Below are 9,549 nucleotides of genomic sequence, written 5' to 3'. Positions count from 1 at the left end.
TAACAGGGAAACATCCTTAGGTGGGTAAAGGCACATTTAAAGGCAAAATATGCATGAGACACAAGGTTTATCTGTTGGTGGGAATGAAAGGATGGACATAAAAAGTTTTTAAAACACAAAGTGAAATTACCAAGGGAAACAAGGGTATGTAAAAACATTGGCTACTAAAAGAATAAGACTTGTCAATTATTACTTCTTAGTCAACTTCCAGCATGCAAGCCCAGCTGAATGCACTTGGGTGTTGTATGAAATTGGATGTAAGGAAAGAAAGGCCCAGTGAAGGTATAGCTGCCCTAATACTATCTCAGTGTAAACTACTGAAGGTTATTGGATTTCCCTGGCAACCAGGAGGGGTGGGTAGCCTAAAGAAAGGCTCCCAAGAAATGTATTGAACTGCTTTGGGTAGAACTGGATTAGAAGTTGGAGTGCTGGTTGCTATATAGCAATTAGGGGATGTGATTTTGAATTTCATGCACCTGAATTTAAATATACTCAGTTAAAAGTGTCTTATACTTTGTATTCTATTGTAACACCTGTGCCCCTTGGAATGGATTTACTTGCTTTACAAACATTGCTTGTACACCCTGATTTACAGAACCAGCTACATACTGCAAAAGAGGAAGGGCGCAGAGTCATGGTTACCATGCATCATAATGCCAATTAAATTAAATGGGTATTTGCAAGAATTGGCCAAGACCTGTCACACCACTGGTGGGAAGTGTTATTGGGATGGTCCCCCATTGGCACAGGCATCCTGAATTTGGCCCTACACCCCATCATAGTAATCTTGGGGTGCCAAATAGTAATGTTTTTTGTTACCAGCCTGATTACACTCTGGACCTGGTGCAAAATCTAGCAACTGAAAGTCCCTCGACAGATGAATCAGTGGTTACTGTCACTGTCACTCCTACCCCCAGGAAAGGAACATATCGAACTTGTTGCCCCTCCCTCAAATGGGAAACGAGGCTAAAACAATCGCTTGTCGATTGCTATGCTGGTTTGCTGAGTATGGGATGCCAACAAGAAGATAATTTGCTTGGTCTCGGCTGAGAGTCTTGAGCTTTTGTTGGATCTCAACGCAGGTGCATCTAGAAAAGGTGTGGCATCGACCATGTAAAGGCCCCCTTGTATGAAAGGTGACCCTTACGGAGGGGAACTATACGGGGAGATGTCAGCAAACCAATAAAGTGCCTGAAACCACTATGGCTTATTGCTAAAAGCAGCCAAGTCAGCAGGCTGTAAATTGGCCATGTCACAGCCTCAGCTTGACCAAGACAGGAAGGGAGGGGGTTTTGGGTGCCACAGAAAGGGCAGCTTGACCCCGCGTCCTTTCTGATAAGGATTGTGTTGAAGTTGCTGATACGTGCATCTTAGAAGAGCAGGAAGTGCCCTCAGGAATGTGTCTAACAGGGTCTCAAGTGTGCAAACTCTGGGAAAAACCCACACCTGGTTAATCAATAATCAGAAGGAAGCCTCTTGCTTGACCATTGGAACTGCTTGCTTAACAAGTTTGCTTTAAGGGACATGTCATTCTATTACTAATGTATAAATAAGGGGGGAAAGTTTGAGGTAGTTGGACTCTTCTGACTCCCTCTGGATACATCTTGCAGTCCCCAGCAGCAGACGGGCTGCCGCTGTGCCACTCGAGAGCCACACTCAGCTTTGGTAATTATTGAGGGTTGGGGGTGTTTTACTAACCTGTTGCAGACGTGTGTAAGTGCTTGAGACTACATAAAGTTTAGTTTTAAGTGAAAGCATTCTTGTGTTGTCCTGTTTGTGCCAGCCATCTATCGGTTGGACGGCCGTGTGTCCCCCCTGATTTATTTCCTGACACCACCTCACACAGAGTAAAAGTTATCAAGAGCTTTGGTTTGAAAGAACCCCGCATAACACCAGCATCATTATGGAGGTACACAGCCTGAGTGCAGGTAGCCCAGGCATCATGACTTCAAGAAAATCTCCCATTGCACTTGTTCCTTTTTGGGTGTTATTCAACAAAGCTCAACTGACTTCAGCAAAATTATGCCGATTTACACCAGCTGATGATCTGGATCATTGACTTCAATAGGACAGTATTGGGCCCCTTGCTGACATGGTTAACTTTGTTTTGTTAAAAAACAAGAAAATTGTACAAGATGGCTTGTATGAAGAAAGATAAGACATCAATAAATTTTCTTAATGTTTCCTCATTAATATTGTCTGTTTGAAGGATAAGACACAACTCATGGAAATACCAAACCAAAGCACGATTTTTTGGACACTACACTGTTGAATTTCAGGGCTGACATATGCCAACAAATTTCTACATTTCCAATAAAGGAAATTCCCTTAAGTTTTAGTGGTTCAACTTTCCTTAACTTTATTCTGTAATAAAATATGAAATTCTAAACAAGTTGTAAAGTTACAGTCATTAGGACGGTAGAGTGCAGTGGAGCAGGGTTTGGCTGTGTTCTGCCAGTTCTAATGGAAACAAGTGTAATCTCAACTACATTCTTGAAATTGTTTCCATTTTTCGTCATAGTCATACAGACTGTGTCACTTTACAGAGTAACAGCAGCTGGCACTTGTAATATTATCTCATGTTGTTCATTTTATTTGTATGCCTTAAAAAACCAAAAAGATATAGGGTAAAGTTCTGAGAAGTCCCAAAGTGACCTAGAGCCTAAATCTGAAAATGGGACTTAAGCTACTAAGTAATTTAGGTGATTTTGAAAATTTTCCCCATTGTGATTTTTTGATTCATTTACATCAATGGAAACAAAATCAGGGCTTAGTTCTGTCTCTGAAAGGTTATTACCTGTTGTCTTTCCAGATAAGGGTAAAATTAGACTAGAGGGGGTTATTGATTTGCTAGTGTAAAAAGAGGACAATGGGGTTGCATGGACCTACTCCGAACATTGTCCAAGCACAGTCTAAAAGGCAGGACATAAATACAGCAGAAATGAAAAAAGCAATGCCAGCTATGCTATAAATGTATTTAAAAGATATTGCATGGATTGCATTTGGTAGGGTTTAGATTTAAAAGGATAAAAAAGGTAATGCATGCTATTTTGGATGAATATTCTAATGCTTAGAGAATACATGAATGATTTAAAAACCTTTAACTGTTCTTAACATTTATAACTGGAAAAATTTGCAATATTAAAGGAACTCCTCTCATGTTAAAAATCAAATATATGTCCTTGCCTAGCACCTTCAATTTAAAAGAATTTTAAATGTCTAATTAATTTTTCAGTATTTATGCAGTTTGTTTATTTTTTGTATTTCTGTGATCTTGGATACTGAAACCAGATTACTCAATTTCACTTTTGTTTACAGTCACTTTCTAGTAAATTTTACTTTCAGGTATTCATGCATTAGCATGATACTGTAATGTTTCATTTGTAAATATTGCAGGAGAATTTTTAAAAACTGCTTTATTGGAATAATTTTATCTTCATATTAATAGAACCATTTCTATTGGTTTTAGGATTTGTAAACTATAGTGAGGAATGAAGAGGAAGGGAAGGGTTTTCAGGGACACTAGGCCTTGGCTCAGATTTGCCCTGATTTTAGTCATCAGTAGAAATCCACCAGTGTTGCTGCACCAATGCAAACTACTAGTGTAGACAGGGTAAACTGCTCTAAGTCACAGGTTTTGCACCCATCTTCAAGCAGGGGTAAGATTTAACAATGCAAATAGTAACTTTACTGGTTACATTAGGTGCGTCATTGGTGCAGCTATACCATTAGCTGTCCATTCCTGGCTGGAATTGGGACAAATCCCCAACATAAATAAGGTCTTATTTCTTAGTCATTGCCACTTCCTTTTGGTGATTTCTGAGGATTGGGATTTTCTCATGATTCTCTCCGTATTCAGTTCCTCTCTATTTAGATTGCTATGTGCCCTTTGTTGTATATAGCATATTTCCCGCAATATTTTCTCCATAGAAACAAGAAATTAAAAAAAAAAAAAAAGCTACGGGAAATATTTGAAATTGGATTTTGTCTCTAATGCTCTCTCTCTCTCTCTCCCTCCCCCTCTCTTCTTCCCTCCTCCCTCCCCTCTCTCCCCCCCGGCAGATCAGTTCCAACAAATACTTAAAACAGCAGTTTTCAACCGGGGCTCCAGGACCTGCCATGGGGCCACGAGCTGGTTTCAGGGGATTCGTGAGTCCTGACACAGAAATCCCAAGTCCATGGGCACAGTTGGGTGGGCACTGCAGTGCTTTAACCAGAAGAGGGCAGTTCCGGGGACAGTTCCAGGGGCAGCTCCACCCCCTCCACCTCCTCCTCTTCCCCCCCCCCCCCGAGACTCCACCCCCTGGCCAGGTCAGAGGTGGGAAGCTGGAGCTGAGTAGTGCAGTCTGGCTGCTAGTCTGGCTGGTGCCATGGAGTGGGCAGCTATGGAACTTCCCCATCTTCTCCCCCTGCTGCTGGTGCCTGGGGCTGTGACTGCTCCTCAGCTACCAGCCCCCTTGGGCAGGTAAGACAGCTTGCACAGCCAGTTAGAGCCGCCTGGGTGGGGGGACCCAGCTCCGGGGCTGGCTCGGGAAGCAGCAACCACATGTGGATGGAGCAAGGGGTGATGGAGCCTTGCCAAAAGTGGAGGGTCCAGGGGCCCTGCTCCTTCCATGGCAGGAGCGCTGGGCAGGTGGGCAGAGTGGGGCAAGCTCTGGGGCCAGAGCAGAGCTGGGGCTGAGGGGTGGGAGGGCCTGGATGTTAAGTGGGTGGGCCACTGTGTTGCTCAGGAGTATCAAAAGTCCACACCCGGGTAGCTCTGCTGAACTAACTCCCAGCATAGACAGAGCTATGTCGATGGAAGAATGCTTCTGTCAGCCTAGCTAGTGTCATTTGCGGAGGTGGTGTTCCTACAGCAGTGAGTAAACTCCTTCCATTTAGGCTGGCTACACTATGGCTCTGCCCCGTAGTGTAGACACAGGGCAAGCCTACATGACAAAATTAAGTGGACCGAAATTACGTTGACGTACAGCCACCACAGTGTTTATATTGCTTTTGCATGTCCACACTATGCTCCTTGTGTCCGCACTAGGAGCGTTTGCACCAATTTAACTGTCAGTGTGGGGCATTCTGGGATGGCTTCTGCAAGGCAGCAGCTGTCAATGTAAGCAAAGCCATGTTTACACCGACACTGCATCGACCTAACTACGTTGACCTAAGCGCCACACTTCTCACGGAGGTGGCGTTATTAAGTCGGTGCAGTGGGCGAGTTACATGGGTGGGAGCTCAGTGTGTAATTCACATCAGCACCGATTCACTCCCCCACATGTGGCTAGAGGGGATGTACGGGGGAAATGAAGACAGGCTGCTCCAGTGGCTTCTCCACCTCTGCCTTTGGCCCATTGGCTCTAACCAGGGAGTTTACAACTGGGTATAATATTAGTAGGAGCTGGCGCTAATTCACTGCTGGATGGGGGGGGGGGATCCTGCCAGACCACGCTCCCTTTGCGGCATGTCAAACCGAGGGCGTGGTGGCCGGGCTCCCCCTGCTCCGTGGGCTCCACTGGGGGAGCTGCATTGCGGAGTGCCCCCAGGCCGCCCCTCCGCGAGGGCAGCTGGCTGGTGAATGGGGCCGGGGCGCGAACGGGCTGTAATACCGCTCATTAAAAATGAAAATAAAGGGTCTGTGTGCTTCTCATCCGCCTCCTTCTCCCTCGCCCTGCAGGCAGCTGCAGCCGCAGCCCGCTCGCTTTGCTGGGTCTGTCTCTTCCCCTGGGCTGATCATTACCGAGTCACTAGCAGACAGCCGTAATAAATACCTGGCATCCCAAAGATTAATGCCCAGGAGCCAGACGCCGGCCAACACTCCTGCCTTACCTCCGGGTAAGTCCCTTCTGCTAGTGGGGAGAGAGGGGAAGGTGGATGGGGAATCAGATTGGCTGGGGTGAGGGGAGACAGGGAACCTGCCCACATGAGATGGGAAAATGGCAGCTTTTTTCCCTTCTTTTTCAGAACAGTATTACATAAGGCAATTGTACCACGCCTGCCCCTAAAAACAAACCCTGGATTTAGGCAGCTTGATGCTACTGTTTCCTGATTCCAACTCCCTCCCCCATCCTAAATTCCACGTGGGGGATAGTATTTAAAACAGAGCATGTTTTAAAATGCTCCACAAATAAGGGAAAAACCTCAAATCATTTTCACTGCATGAATGATGTGTGTCCCCGTGTAGGAAAGCGAGTGTTCTGATACGGGGATTATTATTCTGACACATTCAGGCATGGAGGGGTGGAGAGTCTTGAACTGATCTTCAGAGATTTTTTCTTTAGATTGCTGTTTATGATAATAAAATGACAATGCCTGCACGGCTTTGAAACTAGTCCCCCATTCCTGAGTCTAAAACAAGTAGCACCGACTTTGGCAATGATTGAGAACAGAACACTTTACTGGAGCTGGGCAGAAAATGGCTTTCCCATCCCTCAAAATATCAAAATATTTCCCCATCCCAAATTGGGACGAAAAGTCAAAATCTTGGAAATTTTCACAAACTGAAAAAAAAAAATCAGGAACAAAATGTGGGTCAATATTTTGTTTCAATACATTTGAAACGTTTCTTTTCAGTTCTGACCATTAACCCTCTCCCCTAATAATTAGCTTAACTTTCAAAACAAAAAGTTGTTTCAAATTAGAAAACCAAAATTTTTAATTTAAAAAAAGGCCAAAACAAAATATTTTGACAATTTTGGAACTTTTTTCAAAGTTCATTCAAGTTGAAAAGTTTGGTAAAATTGACCCTTTCCAGTAAAAAAAAAAAAAAAAAAGTTTGGTTTCAACAAGTTGGCTTTTTCCAATGGAAAAAAAAATGTTTAATCGAAAACTTCCAAACCAGCACTAAACTTCACCTTTTGAAGTGTCTGGAGGGTGTTGGCCGAAGCATTTTAAAGGGTCTAGTAAAAATATTACTTTAGAGAGGCTACCACATAGTTTCTCCACCCATTGTATATCCCCTCTCATAATCTCAAAATGGCAAATAAGTGGATAGGGCAATAAGAACAGATCTGAAAGACTCCCATTTAAACAGAGTGTGATATAGGAAATGAAAGATGTAAGCAATTTTTTGTTGTGCATTAACACGTGTATGTATTCATATCAAATTAGCTCAGAATCTGCCATCCCAGGAAATGTCATGATCACAATACTATTTTAAACACTAACGAGAACATTTTGAGGTTTTATTTTGATCCTGTCAAAGGAGATATATGTAAATTCAGAAGCCCATGTTACAATTTTTCTTGTAAAACTTTCTCTGACTTTAAAAAAAGAAAAAAGAGAAATGCCAAGGAAATGCCTGGTGGAAAATTGTCATAGTAACTCAATGGGGCTGAAGGTTTGATGTTCATAAGTAGATGGAGGGAAACTAAGCATGGTATTCTTCTATGGATCTGAGGTTTTGATTATCTCTTTCCAGAGTGAAGGAGTACTTGTGGCACCTTAGAGACTAACCAATTTATTTGAGCATAAGCTTTCGTGAGCTACAGCTCACTTAATCGACTAACCAATTTATTTGAGCATAAGCTTTCGTGAGCTCACGAAAGCTTATGCTCAGATAAATTGGTTAGTCTCTAAGGTGCCACAAGTACTCCTTTTCTTTTTGCGAATACAGACTAACACGGCTGTTACTCTGAAACCTGGATTTATTCTGTATTTTAGCAATAGAATTTGGGAGCTCTAAACCAAAATTTGGTAGGATCCAAGTAGATCCAGTTTTTCCTATATCCTCATGATGTGCAAAATTACAGTCTCAAATGCAGAGCTATGCTCTTTATTAAGAAAATATTAAATTGAAGCATATTAATACTGTTTTCCAAAGCTGCATTATGCATGCCCTTTTGAATTTTGACCATCCTGGGGCATATTAATTATTTTAGAATAATCACCTGATGATCATCTGTGCCGTATGATGCAACCCCTTTGTATTTTAGCACTTCAGCCCAGGAAAATGAAATAAATGCAATCTGGAGGAATCCTGGGGGCCCTGGGATTGGAGCTTCAGGGGTCTAAAAATTGGTGCCTTTTGCTTGCTTGTCTCTTCCCAGTTTCCTGCCCTCTTGAGTGTGTGAGAAAGACAAGAAAAGTTTGTTCACTTTGGAAATTCGATAGGAGGCAGCAGCTGATCTTCCCATCATCAGCCTAAAAATAATCCACTCCAGGGCTTGGAGCTGCTTCACAAAGTGGAGGAGAATCCTGCCATCGGAATGATATTGATCATATAGCACAACCAAGGGAAAACTGGGTTTGATATTTTGTGTGTGTATATATAAAGGTAAGCTACAGAGTTTGATCTAACATTCAGCAAAGAAACGGAGCATGCAGCAACACCCCCCACTGTTATCTCCCACTAACCTTCTCCTTCCCCTTATATCTGTGGGACAAGACTTCTCTTTGCATTTTCCCAGGGATTAGAGTTCAAATCTGTTTAACTTTTCCTTCTCAAACCAATATGCTCAAACTTTAACATTCCCAACTGTTGATGCTTTCACTATTGTTCATAGGGTTATGTTTCTTTTTTAAAATTGATTTTACAATTGTCCCATCCTAATGTCTGAAGTCTAAATCCCAGCTTGTTTCACAGCAGACAGCGTAGCATGCTAGCATTTGAGACTGCACAAATTGCTGTAGTAAGAACCTTCCAAAAAAAGAAGCAAGCAGGAGAATTGTATCTGAGAGACAGCTGCAAATATTTATGTGAATTGCTTTTCAGTGTCAGTTTTATGTTTAGCTCAGCTTCCTATATTTTCCTGAACATTCATTAATGTATTCAAAAATGTATTTTCTGTGCATTTGCGGCCTGATCAAAAACCCCTTAAAGTCAATGAAAATCTTTCCATTGACTTTGAATCAGGCTCTTTGTATATATTACTAAGTGCTTTGAAAACAGTAGAGTAGCTAGAATAATTAATTTATCCCCTCAGGGCCCAACAGCATCTGAACAGATATTTGAACAGGCTAGCAAATATCTTTAAATTAGTTGAAATAATAAGAAAAATATAATATATAGGATCATTTTTTGGTAAAACAAATACATCTCAAACTGTAAGAACTTTACTTCTAGTCTCACCAGGACTAATAACAGATAATCTCAGTTCTGATTAACTCAGACTCTGTTATGCAGAGTCAGGCAGTGTGGGGGGGGCGAGCGGGGGGGAATTTTTCAAACAAAGAAAAGTTTACGTTAGAAAAGGAAAAGGATTCTGGGAAATACTCTGCTCTCTGCACATGGATCCTGTGCACACTGAAATCAATGGTAAAACTCAGGATCAGGCCGACAGTTACACCCATGAAACCTGATTGATTTCAGGATTTGCCCTTCTTTGTTAGAGATCACCGTAGACTTTTCTTCTGCTTTTCCATCACCTTAATATTGAGAAATGCTATAATGACAAGCAAAGGTGTAGCTTTTTATAATGAATCATCTGGCTAGCAGAATCAACCATTGAATACTTTTTAAAATATCTGCCTGTTTAATCTATTCATCCTGTATATATAATAAAAAACAGAAAATGTACATCATATGCAAGACAAGGAAGAAAACAGAGTTTAAAACAAAAT

General features: G+C 42.1%; 1 protein-coding gene across 3 annotated transcripts in view; it reads left to right on the top strand.

Moving 5' to 3' along the window:
- The first annotated feature begins 1,587 nt into the window (after positions 1-1,587).
- ABCC9 (ATP binding cassette subfamily C member 9) overlaps positions 1,588-9,549 on the top strand; it is a 135,545-nt gene continuing 127,583 nt past the window's right edge. The window contains exons 1-4 of one of the 3 annotated variants that reach the window (XM_084620759.1): positions 1,588-1,665; positions 4,063-4,149; positions 5,666-5,823; positions 8,037-8,263. The gene's annotated coding sequence lies outside the window, so the exon portion shown is untranslated. Of the gene's footprint in view, positions 1,666-4,062; positions 4,150-4,356; positions 4,466-5,665; positions 5,824-8,036; positions 8,264-9,549 lie in introns of those variants that run through there. The other 2 variants (XM_084620760.1, XM_084620761.1) reach the window with 2 other exon arrangements.

This window comes from Lepidochelys olivacea (assembly GCF_965140295.1).
Source record: "Lepidochelys olivacea isolate rLepOli2 genome assembly, chromosome: 1".
Taxonomy (NCBI): domain Eukaryota; kingdom Metazoa; phylum Chordata; order Testudines; family Cheloniidae; genus Lepidochelys; species Lepidochelys olivacea.
Note: the sequence above shows the minus strand (reverse complement) of the source record. Positions and strands in the feature narration are given on the sequence as shown.